At 35.2% G+C, this 23075-nt stretch overlaps 1 long non-coding RNA gene across 3 annotated transcripts in view; it reads right to left on the reverse strand.

Moving 5' to 3' along the window:
- Positions 1–8951: 8951 nt before the first annotated feature.
- Positions 8952–23075, reverse strand: part of LOC144291796 (uncharacterized) — a 38844-nt gene continuing 24720 nt past the window's right edge. For 2 of the 3 annotated variants that reach the window (XR_013359329.1, XR_013359330.1), the window contains 3 exons: positions 10206–10396; positions 9863–10007; positions 8952–9288 (listed from right to left, as the gene is read on the reverse strand). This is a non-coding gene — a long non-coding RNA (uncharacterized LOC144291796). Of the gene's footprint in view, positions 9289–9862; positions 10008–10205; positions 10507–23075 lie in introns of all 3 variants that reach the window. The other variant, XR_013359332.1, reaches the window with a different exon arrangement.

Here is a 23075-nt window from a genome sequence, read left to right on the forward strand (position 1 = left end):
CGAAATAGGATTCCTGATTTCCTGTGGATGGCTGTGCCATTTACATTTTGTGATGTTGGCAGATGAGAAAATGAACAAAGAGGGCAAGTTTTCGAAAAACTCAATGAACCTAGGAGCTTCAAACATTTAAGTTAGTAAGAATGAGGTTCAAAATGTCACCCTAGCTAGAGATGAAATGAAGAGGACTATCCAGTATTATGCTTATGAACATAAACTAATTTGCTAAATTTAAGAGTAATACCCTGCCCTCACCCCCATTTTCTCATTGGTAAACTGGTAAGCAATACAGAAAGAATGTCAAAGCTGGGTACATTCCATGACATTCATGGATTTCTCTGGAACATTTGCAACCACATGTGTCAGAGAGGCAGGACACAAAGGTGGCTTGTTACAACAATCTATATAGAAAACTGGGACTTCACGCCTCAGAGATTGACAAAACATTCAGCTATTGGTCTGGAGAATGAAGTTCTAAACTGGGACTACGTTTCCCTGAATCCTTAGCCACATATATTAAAGAACTATATCCCCTCCAGCAAGGATCTCAGAAGATTTCTATCCTTTGAGACTGTCTTGATTAAATCATCTTCTTCCCTGCTTTTAGGGTATACTTTTATTTATAAATGATATTAATGCTTGGGTATTGTGTTAAAAGCCTCACAAAAACACCAAAAACACCATGCCAATTTTCTCTCATTCATCATAAGCAAAGGTTAAAAATGTTTTATCTTGTGAATATTTTTTCCCCTTGTGGACCTCATATAGATAGATAGATAGATAGATAGATAGATAGATAGATAGATGATAGATAGATAGATGATAGATAGATACAGATAATGGATAGATACACACATATAAAATTCTGAATTTTATATATGTATATTTAATATAATTACACATATAAATTTTATTTTCAAATGATTTTGCTGAATTTCTAAGATGATGCAGAGCATAATTCTATCTTGGAAATATACTCCCCTTTAGAGGATTGAGAATGCACATTTGTAAATTTGTCACACTTTGCTCACATTTTTGTTTGCCTCATTTGGTTGGTGTTTGCCTAGTAAGCTGCAAGTCACTAGCAAGAGCGTGAGGCTTTCCCTGGGCACTGTAGGTGCTCAATGAATAATTAATCATCAAATGAAGCTGCAGCAGTTACCAGGAGGTTAGCCACCAGGCATCAGCTGCTATCTTGTGCTGGCTTGAGAGGAAAATAACTGACTGACATGAAATTAGGTAATTTTTAATGAAATTAGAACCTTCTTTTAAAAAAAAAAATCTGCTGCTGGAATCATTCAATAATAATCATGGTAAAGGGAATAAAAGAGAAAAAAAATAATCAGCATTTTTTTTCAACTTTTCTACAAGTGAGTTGATAAAAAGCCATCTACTGTCATTCATAAACACATTCTCAGATGTTATCATTTTCTCAACTTCTCTGATGCTCTTTTGGCAGTTCTATTCCCCACCCCCCACCCCCTGCCAACAGCCAACTGTAGCACTTCACTATGCTGTAGCAGTTTTGAGTTACTGTGTCTTTCTGAGACATTGATAATTTCCACCTCATACATTGTAGTGCTTGCAACTAGGAAAGGAAAATTGTGATGTGTCATCATCTTGTCTTTAAGAGATTTCATTTGCAAAATTCTCTTAGTGCAAACCTTACTATGATATTAAGTTAGACAACTTGAATACCACATTACAACCTGGCAAATCCTAACATATTCTAAATTATTAGCAGGAAGATCAAATAAAGGATAATAAGTTTGCTGGAACTTAGGTGGTAGGTGGAGGAAGCAGAGAAAAGCAGCAAATATAGAGAAATGATAGAGGTTAGAAGTTGTGTTTCTTGAATAAAATGGTCTAACTCTGTTGAAACATTAAAATGCACTGGAGATACAAAAACCCCAGACAAAGGAAGACTGAAATTAGATCAATCTCTTTATCACGTAACCAGAAAATGGGAAAGGACTAAGGCTGAGATACGTTAAAAGTATATTGAAGAGCTGTCTGAAACTTTTTATTACCCCCAAACCTGTAATTCCTTTGAGTTCTCTGGTCATCAGTTGATCAATTGTATGAGTCACATTATGTCACCTGATTTTCTGTCTTCCAATAAAGTAGTTTTTAATTTCCAATCAGGATAAAAGAAGAGCAAAATCTATATGAATTGTTCAGAATTGTCTTTTTCATGTCCACTGCTCTGAGGTGTCTTTTCTATGGGAAGCCCAAAAGCAAGACCCTCTGAGGATCTTTGACCCCCTGAGTGTTCTCCTCCATTCTCTGTAAACCTTGGGTCTCGATCAAACTTTTTTTCATTTTTTTTTCATCTTTTACCCTTTGTTCACAGTCCCAGGTTAATATACATAAAAATGCTTGATTATGAGATTCACATTGAATTTTTCAAGTTAAATTCAAAACTTTTCAGTCATTTGAAAACTGATTCTTCATTATCTACTATGAGCAAAAGCATTAACCAAGCCAGAGAGGTAGGTGAGGAAGCAGTTGAGGTGTGCAGGGATTTTTCCATAGAAGTAATTTGTAAGAGCGTTGGTCTCACTCCCTCTCTTTCAACAAATAGCTGTCTTTAGAGAGACCTGTTCATGCTCGCTCTTTCCCACAAATAAATGAATAAAATCTTTAAAAAAGGAAGAAAAAGAGATGACTCCAGCTTCTCATTTTAAAGGGCTTTGTTGAGGTCCAATTTACCATAAAATTCACATATTTAAAGTGACCAACTGAAGTATTTTTAGTATATTCAGTTATACAACCATCACCACAATCAGTCTAGAATTATTTTCATAAACCCAAAAAGAAACTCAGAAACTGTGCCTACTTCTACCTTCACCCCTAGGTAACCACAAATATACTATCTGACTACGTTTGCCTATTCTGAACATTTCAAACTTTTGTGATTGCCCAAGCCATCTTTTTTCTTACTGGGTCCCAGTGTTGAACGTGTGCCAACACCTGTCAGTGCCCCACAGAGGAGGCTCACAGTCAACACCAGGAGGCAAGCTGATGGTTTTTTGTTTTTGTTTTGTTTTGTTTTGTTTTTGTTTTTTTTGTTTGCTCCCTCTGTGCTGGGTCTGGCTGTATCATCTGTAGTGGGGTGGGGAGGGTGCTCTTGTGTCCACGGATAGTCTTTTTTTGTTTGCTAAAGTCCTATGAGACTTTGGAAAGCAAGCTCCATTGACTAATAGAGCCAGATGACCTAGAAGCCTGTCCCTTGAGTGGCAGCCACAAAAGCTGGGTTGCTGGCTGGGTATACACACGAGTGCCTTCTAGGGAGATATTGGCTATTTGGAGTGGACTTGAGTGAGAGGCAGAATTGGTGTCTGCTGGCTTCTCTGGTCCCCAGGGAGGATCACAGATAGCTCCCAGATGTGTGCTAAATTACAAGTCTGACCCTCAGGCAGCAGCTTTTAGTGTATGCAAACAATCCTCTTTTAGGGAAAGACTAGGAAATGGCATTTTGCTTGTTGTCTCTGTGCTGAACCCCTGGAGCACAGCCACATTAATGAAAGATAGTCCAAAGAAAGGCAGGCAGGGACAAGGGGCCCCCAACCTAAAAGGAAAGCACCCTTGAAAGGATCTTATACCACCCTGGAAGGAGCCCTCCACCTTTTGCCATTTGATAGGTAGATGACAAAAACCTGGCTGTATAACAGAAACATGGAGGATTAATCAGATTAAAACAGCCTGCCAACAAACCCAGAACACCAACCCCTAGACTTAGAAACTCTGGTGGCAACCTGCTCAGGTCCCCCCTCTCTTCGGGAGTTTTGTACTTTGCTCTCCCTCAACAAACTTTGCTGCCCACCAGTCTTCATGTGATCTATCTCCTCAGCCTTCAAAGCGGTGTGACCCAGAACCATGGCCACCAAAGGAAAAGGAATCCTGCAACAACATGTCCTTGTGAGCCCACTAAGAACTGTTTTCTGTCGCCTGTGGGTTTCTGGATGTGAGTTCTGTTGGCTTTAATAGCTAGGTGTTTGGGGAGGTAAGGGGACAGTTTCTAGGTGGAAATCTTAAAAGTTGGAGCTTTAGATGTAAAGTCCAAACCCATCATTCCTCAGCATGAAGCTGGGAGTTGTGAATTCCCTCCTGATTGAGGAGTGAAGAGGTTTGGACATTGTTTCTAAATATAACCCCTAATTATGAAGTACTATGGTCATATATACTCCGGTTATACACATGTCGTGTATGTTATTCTATGGAATTAAAAAAAAAAATCTTTAATTGAGAGGTGCCTGCTTGGTTCCGTCGGTACAGCATGTGACTCTTGATCTTGGAGTCATGAGTTTGAGCTCCACGTAGGGTATGGAGATTACCTAACAAAATAAAACCTTTAAAAAACACAAAAACAAAGAACTGAATTTGAAATTCATATATCAAGGCATTACTGAAAAAAATAAATTAAAACCACAGACTGGAAAACTGAAGTGTGTGCTTGGAAGCAATACAAAAAAAAAAAAAATCAAAAGGATTTAGTGAAGTATTAAAATTGGTAGAAATTGAAATGATGGGTAAACTATCAAAATTATCACTCTTCCAAATAGAATGAGAGCCTGGACATTGACTTTTGAGGAAGTGGAGGAAGATTAATTTCCACTAGTGTCAAATGCAGGTATAAGTACCCTCAGAGTACTAAATGAGTGTTTTTGCAATATTAGGAATTTTAAGGACCTATGTTCTCTCATGAGAAAAGAGAACTATAAGGAAAAGCTTCTTTACTGGATATTTATTTTCCCCTAGAAGCTTACTGTGTTTGTTCCCTGGGTTACTTAAAAGGGGTTCCTGCACAGCAGGGACCTGATCCTTGTGTCAAATCCATCCTAATGCCTGGTTTTGTAAAAAAAGTTTTATTGGAACAAAGCCACACCCATTTTTGACAATTGTGGTTGCTTTCAGCCTGTATTGCAGGGTTGAGCGGTTGCGACAGAGACCGTATAGCCCACAAAGCCAACATTGATTCTCTGGCCCTTTACAGAAAGTTTGTCAATGTCTGTTGCACAGTAAACTTTTTAAAGTTAGTTCATATCACTATTTTTAAAATTGGATAGTTAGGTTTTGTCATCTCAATAAATTTAATTGCGTGCATGTTAGCATGGAAATGACAAAGGTAAGGACGGAAAAGAAATAAAGCCTTTATTGCTTTGGGACATGGCTGCTAATGACTAATTTCATGTTTACAATTACAAATCTCTGTGACAGCCCACCAGACATGGTCTGCATTGAAATAAGGATGCTGCAGTGAGATCAATCTGGAATTATTTTCCCTGAAATTTTAGTGTTTGGCCCTAGAAGTGAGTTCGATGAGACCAATGGCTAAGCCTGGACAAATTGTTTCTGTTTAATACCATGTCAGATGCTCACGTTCAGAGGTTTGGCCATTCTCCCTCTCTTTCTCTCTCTCTCCCTCTCTGTTTCACTCTGTCTCTGCCCTCTTCCTGTGTCTGGTTTTGCCAATCTCTTTGCTTCCTCTCTCTTCCTCCCCTTCCTCTATTTCTTGTCCTCTTCTTCTTGACTCCCTCATTCACAAAAGCCACACAAATTCAATAGCTGCAGCTTTGTTTCTACATTGTGACTTTCAATATTTTATTAGAAACCCAAATTGAAAGCTGCCTAATGATCCCAGGAGAAGACTGCCAATTTAACATAACCTCTAAACAACATTTGAGAGGCAATTTCAGAGGGCCACAGTGGAGCGGGCATTGCAAAATCCACCGGTGCAGGGGCAGTTTAAAGGGATATGCATTTCTTTGCTTTTAGCACAGCCATGGGGTCCTGCAGACATTTGCTCCCCATACTGCTGGCTTCTCACTTTCATTTTTATTAAAAAACTAACAAGGAGCATTAAGCAGCTCCCTGTTTAATTTCCCATAGAAAAGCAATAGTTTCGAGCAGCCCACTGGTGGAGGGATATTTAAATGCAAAATGCACAGCTGTGCCAAATGTATGCACCAGAGCAAAAAGGGTTTTTTAATATGACAGGTTAATACCATGGATTTTTATTTCATTTGCCACTGAAACAGCTAATCAGAGAGAATTGGACCAGTGGAAGCAGAGGTGAAACTGGGTAGTTGTTAAGAGACAAAAGATATTGCTTGTCAACCTTCTGTGGTTTTAATATTATGCTAGTGAGGTGCTGCAGAATTGACCAAACGTTACCCCACTGAGGAGATTTGCTCTGACCTACCCTCACTTGGCTGAGCCTCTAGAAGCTTCCTGCACAGAGACACTAAGTGAACCATGTTTTCACCCAGCCACCTGCTCAGGCCCTGCATCTGTCCTACCCAATGGGGGAAAAATTATATTAAAGCAAGCGCTAGAAAAGATCACACAGAGGAAATCTTTAAGGCTTCCTATCAGCCTGAACACTTGGCTTCCCTTTGGCTCTGGGTAAATAGACACATAGTAATGTGAATGATTGTAGAAAAGAGAGATTGCCCTAAGCACAGATTTCATGAAATCTCTGTATAAGCCAGGCGACCCTGTCAGATGACCAGCTTAGCCCAGCCCAGGTTGATAGGAGAACAATTCTTTAATTACATTTTTAACAGATGTCGCTCTTAAGCCGATCCTGCTTCCTTAGGCCAGGTTTCCATAATGACCTTTCCTTTTCTTTAGTTCATAACATACACATCCTAGTTAAAAAAAAAAAAAAAAAAAAAAACATGTAATGAATAATAATGCTTCCTGATAGGAAGCTTGGCAAGACCCCTGGATGGTACTTAAGATCTTAGGTAAATACGCAAATTATGATGTTCACACCCATTAGGTCTGTTTTTCCTCTTAAGAACAAGGTTTTGTCCAGACATAGGTCGAAAAGTAACTTTCAGAGTCAAAAGGAATGTTGGCAAATATGCCCTGAATTGTCTCTTTTAGAATTTTTCCTTTTACTCGAAATGAATCTGTGCTTGGCCCTGGGCCCCTTTCTCTAAGTTTTAGGATTGTAGTTTTAGGATTCAGTTTCTCAAGTCCAGACCCACAGCCACCTAGATCCCATTAGATACAACTATAAAGTTTTGAAAGATATGTTCTACTTTTCAAATAGTAGAACGTTCAAGTGATGAAGGTGTGAAAGAGGCCACAATCCACATATCTGAAGGGAGCAAGGTGTTAGTAGGTCCCAAGCGGTAGACAGATCACCACAGAGTAAAGGAAGAAAACATTTTCCACTAATTTGTTAACTTATAGCTCAGGAAACAGTTCTCTTGCTTTCAAATTAAGTCATTTCTGCTCTGCTACCCTAGACAAGCATCATGAAGGAACCATCTGAGGAGTTGAGTGAAGTTTTCAACAATAAATTGAAAATGGCCATTTACAAATGACTGCTTTCATACGGGTCCTTCTTCTGTTAGCTAAGGCAAAAGAGGTTAGCTTTCTAAAATAGTAAGCAGAAAAAGAGAGAGAGGAAGGGGGAAAAGGAAAGGTAAAAGGAAAGTATATCTGTAGAAATTAACTGCTAAAGGATTGATCTAAGGAGAAAGGCTATTATATTTCTAGAGGAAGAAGCAAATAGATCACCTGTTTTATTAAGTAGACACCTAATATATGGATAACTCTGAAATGATGTTTCCATTTCTTCTGGTTAAATGGTGTCATGCATGTATAATGCAGCTTCTGAACCCTGAGCCCAGAATACAGGTGGGCGGCAATATTTGCTGCCATTTGGTAGGTGCTTATTGTATGTCAGGTATTTCATTAAGTGCTTTGTAAAAAATGAAATTCAGAATCTTGTTTAGTGTTTGAGATGACTCAGGTCAGCCTGAGAATAGCTGGAGAATGATATTTGATTTTACGCCTTATATCTAAAATCCGATTACTGTAAAGTTGCAGTTCTTCCTACTTACACTTTGTTCTCTCTTAGCCCTTGCTATTTTACCCCTTTGGTACCAACTCCTCTTCCATCCCCTCGTTCCTAACAACCCATAATCTGCATGCTAGTGCAGCAGCCCTTGGTCCAACTCCAAATTAGCACAATTGAGTTTTCTCCCCAGCTTTATTGGGGTATTACTCACAGATAAAATTGAAAATTTATTTTCAATTCTGAGTACAAAACTAAAAGTTTACAAATAAACATAGTCGCATGCCTTTTTCATCTTCTACTCCCCCTTTACTCTGTTTTTGTCAGTGAATGTAAATAGGCTCATTGTCCCAACTCACATGCCTGAAATATTCTTTTTTTTTTTTTCTGCTGGAGAGCTACACCAATGAACATTTCAAAAGATCAGCTTGTGTATTTAATTTAAATAGTAATCCTAGAAAATAAATCCCATCCTGATCCCCTGAGTGAAAAATGGCTCCAGCAGCAAGGAGGACTCTCTGGCCATTCTCAAAGTTCCTCTCCAGGTCTGGAATATACTTAGGCTGTGAGAATAGCTTTATCCCCTTGACCACAGCAAAAGAACTTTCACAATTAAGCCCTACAATTTATTTACTTATAATTATGCTTGTCTCTGTAGATTGCCTTTTCTTTAACTTTTCAATACCTGATTCTAAAGGCATCATGTGCTTTTATAGGTCAAAGTATCTTTAAAAGCTTTTTTTTTTTTTTTTAAAATGGCTTTAGTTGTTTTACTTAGAACATGCTCACCCAGAGAAAGTCAATAAGACAGGAATGACTGAACTAATAGAATTCCAGGTGATAACAGCAATCAAATTCTAATTTGGCAAAGTCAAAATGAAGAGTTTCCATCACCTTACAATCTGTGTTTTTGATATTTTATTTCTTCAGGTTTACCCCTTTCTACAAAATGCCTAAAGGAAGAAGATACCACCTAAAAAGTAAAAGGCAGCATTTATAAACATCTAAAGGGATTCATTCATTATTCAGAGAAAAAAATCATTTATCTGAAATTAGTTGGAAGTAACACCAATAATGAATGAGAAGGGAGGCATGTTGTATATATTTTGTCTTAACAGAGGAGACAAAAATGTAACCCTTGAAAGCTAAACAGAAGCAAAAGCTTTATTCCATTTTTTCTCCTTAATATACTTTATCCTTTTGATAAATTCACAAAATTATAATGTAAATTCCTCTTCAAAAGTGCAGTTTGGTTTTAGGTATACCCATGTTTCATTTTGGCCATCTGACCCTTTCTTCTCCTGTTCCTCTTTTTCTCCTTCCCCTTCCCCCTCTTTCTTTTCCTCTTTTTGTTTTCTTCCAAGGTTCAGGGTCTGTCTGTAGGGATGCACATATGTGTGATTATATAAGTTAAAGAGCATGCCTCTTCAGATGTCAGCCTTTGGGAATTTCAGGATTCGGGATCAGGTCAGAACCTGGAATTAGTTGGAAAAGACAAAAGAAACTGTGGCGGATAAGCAACATTTGAAAAGCCTGGACTATACAATGCTGCCAAGCTTCAAAGAACCTAGCTAAACTTGATGGACAGCTGTTGTTCAGTTCACTGTGCTAAAGAATCAAAGTGTGTAGATTCACTGGCAAAACTTATGAAAGGTCAGGCTTCTCAGGCCAGAGCTGTTGAGAAGCAAACAGAGCAGAGAACAAGACAACAGGGGCTGAGTAATACCATGGCTTCATTTCCTTCACATCAGAAAGTGTTCGCCTTGAGGCCTAGGAAAGCAGTTGAACTGGCCCTCTGAGACAGAGATCACCTATGATCACATCACCACCAGCATCAACCTCGTGGTGTTTGTTTTTATTTATGTTTTTATCGTGTTGTTCTTGCCTCCTCTCTTTTAGCAGTGTAAGGATTTTTTCCTGGATAACTTCATCATTTCTAATTTTAACGTTCTTTTTTTTTTTTTTTTATGAAAGTGCTTGTATATTTCTCATAAAAACATAGAAAACACCCATGAGAAAACGAAAAAGAAAACAAATACAAATTACTACCACGTGAAGACAGCCACTTTTAAAAAATATTAATTGTTGTTTTGACTTGCAATTCTTGGTATGTTCTGGTTATTTCTTCCCTCAAACATTGAGATCCTTAGGTATCAGTTGACTTCGTCTCAGGTGGAGACTTCATCTTACACACCTTTCAAAAAAAGGAGGGACATGTAAAGGGCAGGAATTTCTATAACCTATCTATACCTTCATCAACATTGCATAATATAGAAGTAACTAAAAAGAAGCTATAGATAGAACCAATGAAGGTTTGCAGGTTTATTTAGTAGCGAAGAGCAAGAGAACTAAAAGCAAGGAAGACATATTGATTCAGAAGGAATGTGGTTACCCATTCAACTGTCCATGTTGCCCGCAGCTGTGCTCAGCCTCATCACACAGAGGCTAATAGTCAATTGCACCTCAAAAGTGTAAGTCTGTACAGCTCCGGAGACATAAAATATCTCAATAGTATATGTGAGGAGGATGAGAATAGCATCTGTGCTTCAATACCTGCAGAGTATCTGTGCACCTGCTTCTGTCCTGGCAAACAAAACAACAGTAGTGAAGTAATGGTTGGTCCTAGGTTTGTGGGAGATTGGCAGGGAGGAGATCATAGGTGAGATGGTGTGACAGCTGCATTAGAGAAACATCTGCAAAATATTATAACCATATTCATAAAATGTGTTCATTTGAGGCTTCAAATAGTCATTTATATTTAGTGCATTCTGTCTTAAAGATGTCTAGTTCATTTTTTCCATTCGTAAGGTCTCTGACTTAAATGTCATCTCCTCAGAGAATTATTTTCTGAATTTTATATTTTTGGTAGGCCGCCACCACATACCTGGTTACCATCTTAATTTCTTCATAGCAATTATCATCTGAAATTATCTTTTTCGGTAAATTGTTTATCTCTCATTTTTCCCCAATAAAATTTATACCTAATGTAATTGAGATAGTTTTCTGTGTTCTTGATCATTGTATTACTAGATATAGAACTTAAAATACTGCTTACAACACAGTAGGTGTTTGATAAATACTTAGAAAACTTAAGTAAAACTAAAACAACAACAAAAACAAACAAACAAAAAAACTAGGTGCATGTAAGACCATAGCTTCACTGATTGTTTTATCTTCTTTTTCTCTATTCTGAAAGGCATGTGGTAAATTCCTCACTGTTATTGTGGATTTTTCTATACATTTTTTTTTCCTGTTTAAAAATTAAAGGTATTTTATTATATGCATATGAATTTTAAGAATTGGGGAGTGGAGAAGAGTGTCAGAGGCTAAGCAGGCAAGTATTCAGAAAACATTTGACGTGAAACCAGTTTACCATTTTCAAGTTCTCTTTCATGTTTGTGTCACCTTTCCCACCTCCTCCTTCTTACACTATATGCAGAGTCAGGGCTAGATATTACTCAAAGAACACTTGTTCCAGACTTTCATAGCACTCAATATAGCTGGGAGATCAAAACAAAGACTTCATACACTTTTCAGCTTATCAATGTAGAGTAAAACATGAAACAAACAAACAAAAAAAAGGAATGAAAAAGTTGTATCTTTTCTTTCTTTTTTTTTTTTTTCACACAAAAAATAATAATGTGGCTAGGAAGCCATCGTTGAAACCTGCATTCTGCATCTTTCAAATGAGCGTTGTACTCTGAGGAGGAAAGCAATGTGTTTTATTTTAACTAACACATGACATAAAATTTCCAGTTGAGTCATGGAAAGAGTGAAAAAGAGGAGAAAAATGAGCCAGACAGTGAGACAGTGCTGAATGCACAGATAATAAGGAAATGGTTTCCTTGGCAACAACAGCACTTTGGAAGGTTTCAGACAAGAGTACAACTGGGTACAAAGTATCTGATTAAAATTTATTGCAGGAGAAGAAAATTGTTCAAATTGAACAGTACCAGAATATGCACTGTAAATCTGAATGTGATTGCTGAAAGAAATATATATACATATATATAATTTTTTCTAATTGATTTTATTTTCTCCATTTTGGTATAAAGTAGCATTTAGGAGGCCAAATTAATCTAGCAAAGAAAGTTTTTTAAAATAGCCCAAAGATACTGATGCTTGATTTATGACTTAAGAATCAAAATCCACTGATAAAAGCAACAAAGTATGTATCTTTGAAAAAAATTCAGAAACCTGTTATGAGGCACCTACTATCTCCTTTAGCTCCATTTCTTCAGAGAAGGATAATATTCAGTGTTCATTTTCAACCATCAAGAATAAGAAATATTGGGGGATCCCTGGGTGGCTCAGTGGTTTAGCACCTGTCTTCAGCCCAGAGCATGATCGTGGAGACCCGGGATCGAGTCCCACATCAGACTCCCTGATTGGAGCCTGATTCTCCCTCTGCTTGTGTCTCTGCTTCTCATTCTCTCTCTCTCTCTCTCTCTCTCTCTCTGTCTCTCATGAATAAATAAATAAAATCTTAAAAAAAAGAATAAGAAAATTTTCTGTATATTTAAAAATAATTCATGCTTAGCATTTAATTTTCAAAGCTAAAATGGACTACAGATGGTCAAGATAAAAATCTATTGTATAAACTTGGAATAAACAGAGTCAACTGGTCAATCTGACAGGCATATTCTGGTACATACAATAATGACAACTTAGGCCCTGTCCTGCATATTGCGTGCTATAAGGACATAAAGAGTAAAAGGTTATTGGATTTCTAAAATATTGCCAATTCTGAGAGGATATTTTCAAATGTCTTAAGCCAAAATGAATCATCATAACATTTTAAAAACCCCATTTTATTGCAGAAAATAATGTTCATTATTATAAAATAATTTTGTAAAAGTAATTCTGAGTTCTAAATCTTATTTTGATTGGTGTCTATTATGTAAGGAAACTGCACCATTCAGTTTTCATTACTTAGCCTTACACACTGGAGATAATCATAGGAAGTGGTGAGTGAGCTTTAGCTCATTTTTATCTGTGATTACCACTTAAGTTTTCTGAGAACTCAGCATGTCTAAGAAGTTAACTCCTAAGGAAGCAAGAGAAATAATATTTCTATGAGGCAATTGAAAGTAAGGGAGCTATATTAGCTTTTTAATGTACAAGGTACACTTGGAGACTTCTGCTGAAAAGATGTAGAAAAGCAGAAAGCATTTCTATTTATTAATTTTGTCCTTAGTTACAGCTAACATTAAGAAATTCAAGTGAAAGAAATATATGTCCATACTTAATTTTTAATTTTAGCTCTCTAGGAAAAATATGCCAGGTCAAAATTTTAGCAAAGGGCCTGGGTTTAACTAATGTAAATGATTCATTCATCCTTAATAATGATGGGCAATTTCTAATGAGTAGAAAGTGAGAAATAAAATTAAAATGTCTACAGAACAGTATATGGAGACCCACATTTTCTTTCATTTACTTCTATTTCTGGTAAATTGTATTTAAAATATCATTGGTAAAAGGACAATGGAATTTCTAATTCCACCTCTTTTATAATTATGTTAGCAAATGTCCTTGCCTTTGGTTCTGAACTTTTATCATTAATTTTTTAGTTTATTTAAATTCTCATGTTAAAAGACTATTATTTTGAGAGTGAAAAACCCCGTGCTTGGGTAGAATACAAACTTTTTTTTTCTATTTTATGAAATTAGCACAGTGCACAGATCATTATTACCCACGTTAATTGACTTGCCATTGAAAATCTGATGATTTTTATAGAGATAATTCCTAATGTGCACATTTCTAATAATTTGCAGCATGATGTCAAATTCATTTTTATTAGAATTTTATTTTTTAAAAGAACTTTATAGAGAGCCTGGGATAGCCTTAATACTTGAATGGATACTTAGAATGTGAAAAAGAAGATGAGAGCAAGGATTTTGCTCTAGAAGAAATTACATACCCCCTAGAGGGAAAAAGATATGACTGTCAAATTACTTTCACGTCTTTGGGCTCAGATGCAAGTTAATAGCATACCTAGTCATTAAGGTCTATCTAAAATGCCACTAATTCTATACCTGCACTGATTCACCAACTACACCCTTGCACTATGTTTTTTCTCCCTCATAGGAATATAATTCTTAAAGTGAATATTATCACCTCTAAGATGTGTATTGTTTTCACGGTTATTATCATGTAAGATCAGTAAAGGATTCCCATCACGGAGATACACGAAAGTATGTGTAGGCAGGAGTGAAGCCAGAAGGGTCATTAAAAGGCAGTAAAGGAGCTAAAGCCTCTGGCAAAGCAGATGGGAGAGACCTACACGAATTGGTGATTGTAGGATGATTAATTAATGGTGATCAGAAAGATGGGTAAGTGGGAGAAGTAAAGTCATAGTGGTAAGCTGATGAATCTGTGAAGATGGTGACTGTGATCTCACAAAGGAAGTGATAGATTTAAAAAATGATGGAAAACTTAGAAAGCTGACTGGCCTTGATGAAAGAGTGAATGTAAAGGGAAAAGGCAAATCTAGAGCCAGAGTACAATCAGGAAACAAGAAGGCACTTATTAAAAGTAGGAGATGTTTGGGTTCAAGTTTTAATCATCTACTAAGTTTTAGTAGTAATTTTAGTAATTTTCTTACTTTCCTGAGCCTTATTACTTCAATTGTAAAAGATAAAAATAATATTTTATTTGGTAGTTATCAAGACTAAGGAAGATAATATGATATAAATTCCTTAATCTGGTGTCTGGCAGGTAACAAGAATTCAACAATTATTAATGCAAACCTTATTAATCTGTTGTTACATTAATAATAATAACTTAATATGAACTTATAATTCAATAACATTGCTAATATTATTCTTCTAATTTAATTTAAGATTTTATTTTTAAGTAATCTCTACACAAAATGTGGGTCTCAAACACACAACCGCAAGATCAAAAAAAGTTGCATTCTCTATCAGCTGAGCCAGCCAGGTGACCCATCTTCTGATTGGACCTAGCTGACTCCCTCACCCCTTAGATGACAAGGGACATCTAAATGAAAACTCGTTGAAGTGGGGAAAAAAAGAAAACTGGTTGAGGGAAAGAAAATGTTCTAGATTTTTTTTTTTTTAATAATTATTGAGGATCTTGGAAACTAGGCCAAGGAGTTAGAAACAACTAATAAAAAGGGACCTTTCCATAAAAGGGAACTTTCCATAAATCTTTTTGATTTGAGCTGAAAGTGGTGCCTTATCTATTCCTGTGATGTCCTAGGAAGCACAAAGTAATAAATAAATAAATAAATAAATAAATAAATAAATAAATAAATAAATTTTGTAAGCCAGACCAGTCTCTGCCTTTAGTTTGCTACTGCAAATCTGAGTGGTTTTTGCTGATACTAGTAACTGGCAATGTTATATAATTTTGAAAGAGGATGTATGATCCTGAAAACCAAGGGAATTTCAGAATATTTGAGTCAGTAAAACATAAGAGACAAAAATGATAAGAAACACCCACTAGATTAAAAGCTCCACAGGGGCAGAAACTATATCTTGTTCTATTTATAGCTAAATACCCAATGAGTGTTGCACTTAACAAGGAGACTTTGAGTGAATGAAATATTATGGGTTAATACTAATTTGACTACCATTTATTTGCACTCACTCATGACTGCCCTCTTTGTAAGTCACCAAGAGGTGTTTCTACATCTGTTCGAGTCCAATATGTATTTTGTCTTTCCATATATGTGTTAGTAATTGAGTCCAATGTTTGGTAAGATTCTAGTGTTTTTCATAATGCACATGAGACAGACTGTGATTGATCAAAAAGATTAATTTTTAGATTTTATTCACTAGCTGGAACATGTTCTTTGGCTTTGAAAAGTAACATTAAAATTTTTTAAATAAAAATTTAATATTTCTAGGGACCTTAAATTGTATTACAGGCATGCTAATATTATGGGTACCAAGATATATTTTGAAATCTGAACCTTCTAACTAGAGGAATTTTACCTTGATCTAAACTATACTTTTTTCTAAACTCTTATTTTTTTGTAATTAATTTTAAAATATCTTTGGAAGATAGAAGGTATTTTTAACCTACATTAAATTCAGAGGTACTTTCTATTAGTTTTCCAGATAAATAAAACTGTCTGTCTGAAATTCAGTTCTAATGAAACACTCTACTCAAGGGCTTTGTGAAAGTAACTCTATTTATAGCATGTCCTTCTGGAAATGGAAGGTAACCCCTGAATGGCACAAAGCTTCAAAATATTGTTAAATGTTTCTTTGTCATTGTTAAATAAATATTGGTAGGCATCAGAATTTTTGAAGAAACCTTCAGAATTAGTATACTAAGGATCAGGAATTCGATCCTAACTACACATTGGATTTAAGGATGTCTCAAAGCTAATAAAGGTAAAATAAGTTATTTTCCTTTTATATATATGAGTTTTCTAAAACCAGCATATAAAAGTGGATTTGGGGATCCCTGGGTGGCGCAGCGGTTTAGCGCCTGCCTTTGGCCCAGGGCGTGATCCTGGAGACCCGGGATTGAATCCCACATCGGGCTCCCGGTGCATGGAGCCTGCTTCTCCCTCTGCCTGTGTCTCTGCCTATCTCTCTCTCTCTCTCTCTCTCTCTCTCTCTCTCTATCATAAATTAAAAAAAAAAAAAATAAAAAAAAAATAAAAGTGGATTTGGGGCAGCCCCCAGTGGCCCAGCGGTTTAGTGCTACCTTCAGCCCAAGGTGTGATCCTAGAGACCCAGGATCAAGTCCCACGTTGGGCTCCCTGCATGGAGCCTGCTTCTCCCTCTGCCTGTGTGTCTACCTCTCTCTCTCTCTGTGTCTGTCATAATAAATAAATAAAATCTTTTTAAAAAAGTGGATTTGTATTAATTTTTGAAAACAACAGAAATGTATGTTTTGGCTTCTCAGTAGGTTCCACAATTTCTTCTGTGACTAAGTTGATGTTGAAAATAAACCACATGTTTTAAATGCATCAATCTATAAATCTCACTTTCTAAAACAACAGTAGACCTTCCTATCTAGAACCTTTGATATTAGCTTAATGACCCTTCATTTTCCATAAGTTCACATTTAGGATCATTCTCTCCATAAAAGTCAAAATAGACATGACATGAAACACATTTTATATTTTGGATATTTGCCAATTGTTAGCATTTTCATTTTATTTTGTTTTGTTTGTTTTTTTAAATTTTCCTCAGTAACTCCCTCTTTCAATTATGGGAACACACAGTGACAACTGAATGTGGATAGCACAATTCTTTTCTTAAGTGTTTTAGCATTCTTACTCATTGTTTTGTTTTACATTATTTTATTGATAAATATACTAAGCTTAAGAAACAACTTATCTTTGCAGTCTCATCAATTTAAAAGCTACATTTGATTTAATTAATAGGAGGAGTTTATGGGAAAAGCTTTTATCGATGGGCATTGGTTTAAGATATCTTGGCCTTTTGAGAACGATGCACTATAATAATTGGTCTAAGATCATGTTAGAGAGAGCAGGTCACTTTATATTCTCTCCCAACTAATAGAGGAGTCAGGTGAGGTTGCTTCCTGACACGGCTACTATTTCATTATTTTGGCTGATATTACCGACCTGAAGAAGCTATTTCCAGTATTACTTGGACCCAGCAGATATAGTCACTGACAATCAATGTGTAAATATAGAAAACAAGCCAATTTCTTCGTATCTGGACCTCTATTTGCCATTAATTTTCCTCTCTTGATTACACAATAAATCACATCTATCAATTCCATTGTATTATGATCTAAAAAAAAGGTAATTGTGGTGTAGTCATCAGGGTAATTATTGTTCTGGGTGTAGGGAAGCTATAGTCTACCTCAGGTTTTGAAACAGTGAGACTTGGGCTGAATAATTTTATGCAGTGATTTCTCAACTTGCACTGCACACTATCATCACTGGAGCATCACAACAAAACAAATCAGAATGCCTACAACTGATTCCCACTGCCAGAGTTTTATACTTCTGTGATTTGTTTTTCGAGAATAAAATGTTCCAAGTATGTAATTTTGGTACATTTGTTTTTGTTTTTCTGCAAATAGGCAATAACACATTTAATCTAAAATTTAAAAGTCAAGAATAAATATTTAACTTAATCCATATAATTTTTAATAATAAAATACTATAGATAGGTACTTTCCTTAAAAGCATTTTCATCCTCATTTTCTTCTTTAATGAAGTCTGTATAATCTAAAAAATGAATGGAATCAAATCTAATCCTAAATGTGATTTGTTTAGAGAATATAGACTCCTGATTCCTTTACCTTTTCAGTTAAAAAATATACCTCTTGGTGAAGATATAAATATATTTTCAAATCATTACCCAAAAGTAAAAAAAAAAAAAAAAAGTTTCATTAGTTAGTTATTACATAGTATATACCTCCTTACTATTATTTCATTGATTTTCTAAGACTTTTAATATACAAATTGCAATCAGGAGGAATTATCAGTCTACAACTTCTTCTGCTTGCAATATAATAGAGAAGATGTACACTAATAATCTTACAGATATTATTACTGTGTTTAGCAGGTGAAGAGAAGAAAGTCTTGGGCTCCACATATCTTAAAAACTAACAATAGAAGATATAGCTGTTGTCACTCCAGAAAAATGAAAGAAAATCTTTGATTAATCAGGTAATTAAATTACATAAACAAGGGATAAAATGTAGAAATTTTTAGTCTCCGAGAACAGAAAAGAGCAGAGGTAAACTGACGTATAAATTACACACAGCTAGGGACACCTGAGTGCATCAGTTGGTTAAGTGTCCAACTCTTGATTTCAGCTCAAGTTGTGATGTCAGGTTTGTGAGATTCAGCCCTGTGTCAGGCTCAGCACTGGGCAGGGAGCTTGCTTAAGATTCTCTCTATGACCCTCTCCTCCTCTCTCTCTTAAAAATAAATAAAATTAAAAAATAAAAAATAAATTACACATATCTAATTTAACCTCTCATGCCTCTGTATCTTTGGCATGTGAAGCTATATATGTCATCCTGATCTTGTTATTTCTGGCTGTCTTTTTCCCTTCTTATATCTAGCTATGAGCATTTGCATAGGGTATGCATATCAATCTGCCTTTTGGTGTTTCCAAATTCTCTGTTGAATTTTCACAAATCATTAAAATTGATCAAAAAAGTCAAGTTGAGTATCATAGTTTTACAGTTTATACCAAGGAAATTAATTTAAATTTGAAAATCAAATATATATGATTGAATTAATGGGGAATCAGAAACTATTCAAATTTCATCTCCAATGTAGAAAGAGCTGAACATAGACACATCCTATCTTCACCCTCTGGAGATGAAATTTAACACCCTCTGGAGATGAAAATGTCTTTGCCTCTTTGCTATTTGTCTATATCTTTTTGTCCTTTGCTTGTCTCCTAGCTTCATCGTATCAATTCTATCAAGCTATTTTTTAAACTTCTTTTTCACACAATCATAAATTTTTGAGACTAAGAAAGACCTCCAGAGTCTCAGTCTTATCTCTCATTCTCTCCACAAAAGGATTTTCTTCTCACGATCATAGGTGGCAAAAAATGCTCAGTGTTTCAGTGAAATGTCCCACATATATCAGTACCAGAAACTGCGTCACTCCTTATTTCCATAATCTTTAACAGAAAAAATGTCATAGTTTTATATCTTCTTGAGAATCTACCTTTTAATACAAATTTATTTTGTGCCATGTGAACTCACAGATTTATTCCTTGATTTACTTTGATTCCATTATTTTATTATTTTTATTTCATCTTTTTGTATATATATTTGCTTTCTACTTATTCTAATCAGTTTGCCTTTAGATTTTCCTTCTTACAGTGCCTGCCAACATGAATATAGAAGGTTTTTTATCTATTGCTATTTGAGAAACTAGAAATTATATATTGTCTCAGAATATTAAAGGACTTAAGCCTAAATTACCTATATCTTTATTATTTATCTATTCTAAAATTCTATGTTTTATACTTGGTTCTATTATCTTCACTTTTTTTAACTGTTCAATTCAATTAGCACTTATTAATTCCCTGCTAATTGATGACATTATACTATGGGTTGAAAGCATAGAACAATTAACCCTCAGGAACTTTACAATCATGGCCCCGATTGTCAATATGCCACAAACATCCATCAATTTAATTCGATTTAAAATTGGCTTTTGCTAGTTACTTGAATACACCAACAGTTAATGGTTCCCTTGGTGAAGTAAATGTGAATAGTTATTATCCTGTAAGTATTACTTCTGAGGTTAGAGAAAATGTGAGCTCTTATCATAGATACCCTCACCACCCCTGCCCACAACCTTCTGAAGACCTGACCCTACACATATTTGAAAGATATTTTACTTTCTAGTAGATAAGAACTTAAATTTAATTACAGTAAGTCCAAAATTATAGCTTTTGGGAAAGAGTCACATACCAAATCCAGGTTTATAGATAACCATAAAATTGAAAAAGTTGGTACTTAGACCAAAGTTAGAACTGACTTTTAATGCCAAGTTATTGAGCAGCCCATTTAGATTAAGGGGAAAGCAAAACATTTCACTCATGGATTTCTATTTCCTTTTGAAGCTTAGAGGGTTTTTTTTTGGGGGGGGGGGTCTGCTTCTTCTTTGAAAGCTGTTATAACTTCATTATAAAATGTGTTACATGTATAGTTGGCCAAGATAACAAAAATACTTAAATGCAATTCAGAGTCATTTTTCAAATGCACCATCCCTAATCTAATATTCTACAGATTACACATGACATAAGTAAAATGTGGTCAGCCAAAATTTCTAGTGTTTTCCATCATATGAAATGTGTACATCACAATAAAGCCTATTTTGTTCTTATTGATGTTATTAAAATTTTATTTTGAATATACTTTATTTCTGAGGTGTGAATCCTTTCCGTTTCCAATGGATATTAATATTCTATTGGAAACAAGTAAGCAAAACTTAAGACACACTTAATAGTGAACAAAATTCTGTAGGATAAATCATTATCCAGAAGAGAAAGTAAGGGGGGATGTTGAATTTTCAATCAAGTAGATCATTTTAAAATTTTTTATCTGCTGGACCTAGCCTTTCTGAAAATTATAACTTCTTTCATTCTTCTTTTGTACGTCTTTCTATTGCCACTTTCTTATGTCTCCATCTCAATCTTCATCATAGCCAACACTAATTGTGCCACTTGTCATGTGTTGGGCACCGTTCTCACTGCTTTCATGTATGATTGATTTACCATTCATATCTACACAAGATTCTATTACTACTCTCCTTTGCACACATTAGAAAAGTAAAGAATATAGAGATTTACAATTTTTCTCCCCACATCCCTATTTCCTGAAAACCCTCAGGCATTTTTGAATAGATGAACCTTGCTCAGGCTTTTCTTGAACAAAACAATTAATTTAGGATTTGAAATGCAAAGTTGTTAATAGGATATGAACACAACTTAGGCATTCCTCCCTCTTTACTATTCATGTATGAATCTGGTCCTCATCTGAATAAGTTCAAGCACTCAGTGTTTCAGCTCACTCAGAAAATGATCAGAGCAGGTCCTCTCTGGCATAAAAATTAATTCATGCTAATCATATATATATATAAATATCTCTGCTACATCAAAGTATCAATGTATTAATTTGCAATGAGAAATTTAATTTCCTGAGATAGTGATATTTTCAGTGACTAGAGTAAAGATGAGGGCTAGTCTCATCCTTGAATAGCAAGGGAGGAAGGATGTATAAGTTATATTCATATCTTATCAACACCAACACCATATTCAGTCTCCTCCGGAGACTCATCCTAGGCACCCAGCTGCCTGCCCTTTTATTAAAGAATTTGCAATTTATAATCTCTTCTGGCCCCAACCTGTTTCCATACCTATTCTCATATTCCTTAAAATATCTCTATGCCATCATTCCAATTAGCTAATATCCTCAAAATAACTTTTTATTTTGTCTCTTTTCATCCTTGTATCTTTTTTCGCATCATGGTAAGATTTCCTTTCTCTTTTCCTGTATCTGGTGTAACATCTTTTTCTTTATACTCCTAATGTTATCACTCTGGTAAGAAATGTCATTATATCCTGCCTAGAAAGTTATAATGGTCCCTGAATTGGAATAACCAATAAATTGTCTCCATTGCCTGAAGATTTATGTTCTTAGGGTATACTTGAATATTATTTTTTATCTTTACAGACTCCCCCATTGCCTACTGAAGTAATATATATATATATATTATATATATATATTATATATATATATATTTAGCATGAATCCTATATGAATATATATTAGCATGAATGCTATATAGATATATATTATATTATAAATATATAAATATATATATATATAAACCCAGAGTTGAACATTCAAGAACATTCAATACCTTACTAATCTCCTTCATATTACTACTCATGGCTTTCTTATTTAATGCTACACATTTTATATTTACTCATCCTGTTCTTTTTCCTAGAATAATATCCCTTCCTATCCCTTGTGTACTAAATTTTTTATCAGTCTACAAGACCATTTAAATGTCACCTCCTCCATAAGGTCTTCTGGAGCTTCAGAAGGATATCATTTATCTCTCCTTTGACTTTTCAGAGGACTACATTTTTACTTTTCTCAGACATTATTATTTTTTCTTACATTAGAGAGACTTTACAATCATTTATTTTTCTAATAGTCCACTAGACCACAACTTCCAAGATCAAGGATTAAGTCTTATTCATTTTTGTTTCCCCATATTATCTACTTACTAAGTAAGTATTTAATAAGAGCTTGTCCCATTTTAAATTAAATAGATCAAAAAGAAGCACTTGGAGCCCCTACTTTTTGTTTTATTTCATCTTGAAGCTTTACTTCTCTGACATTTCCCAAAAACTGTTTATACTTTCTGTGTCAGCAGAATTTCCCATTAAGTGAACAGTTTCAACCTACATATGAAAAGTTGTAAGCAGCAGTTCCTGGCCAGACAGTATTTCATTATCTTCAGTAATATCTGAGTCTAAGAAGATCATCTTTATTATATAGATGCTATAAAGAAATGTAGTTTAAATGGAAAATTCATCATTTATGTATTTTATACAGTTGAAGAGTATTATCAGTAGTGGTTCTTCAAAGTTTTCCCCTAAAATACTCAATGTCTTTCAGTGTTGAAATAATTTTAAAATTAAATTTAAGGGCAGCCCCGGTGGCCCAGTGGTTTAGCAGTGCCTTCATCCCAGGGCATGATCCTGGAGGCCCGGGATCAAGTCCCACGTCAGGCTCCCTGCATGGAGCCTGCTTC

Source organism: Canis aureus, chromosome 20 (assembly GCF_053574225.1).
Source record: "Canis aureus isolate CA01 chromosome 20, VMU_Caureus_v.1.0, whole genome shotgun sequence".
NCBI lineage: Eukaryota > Metazoa > Chordata > Mammalia > Carnivora > Canidae > Canis > Canis aureus.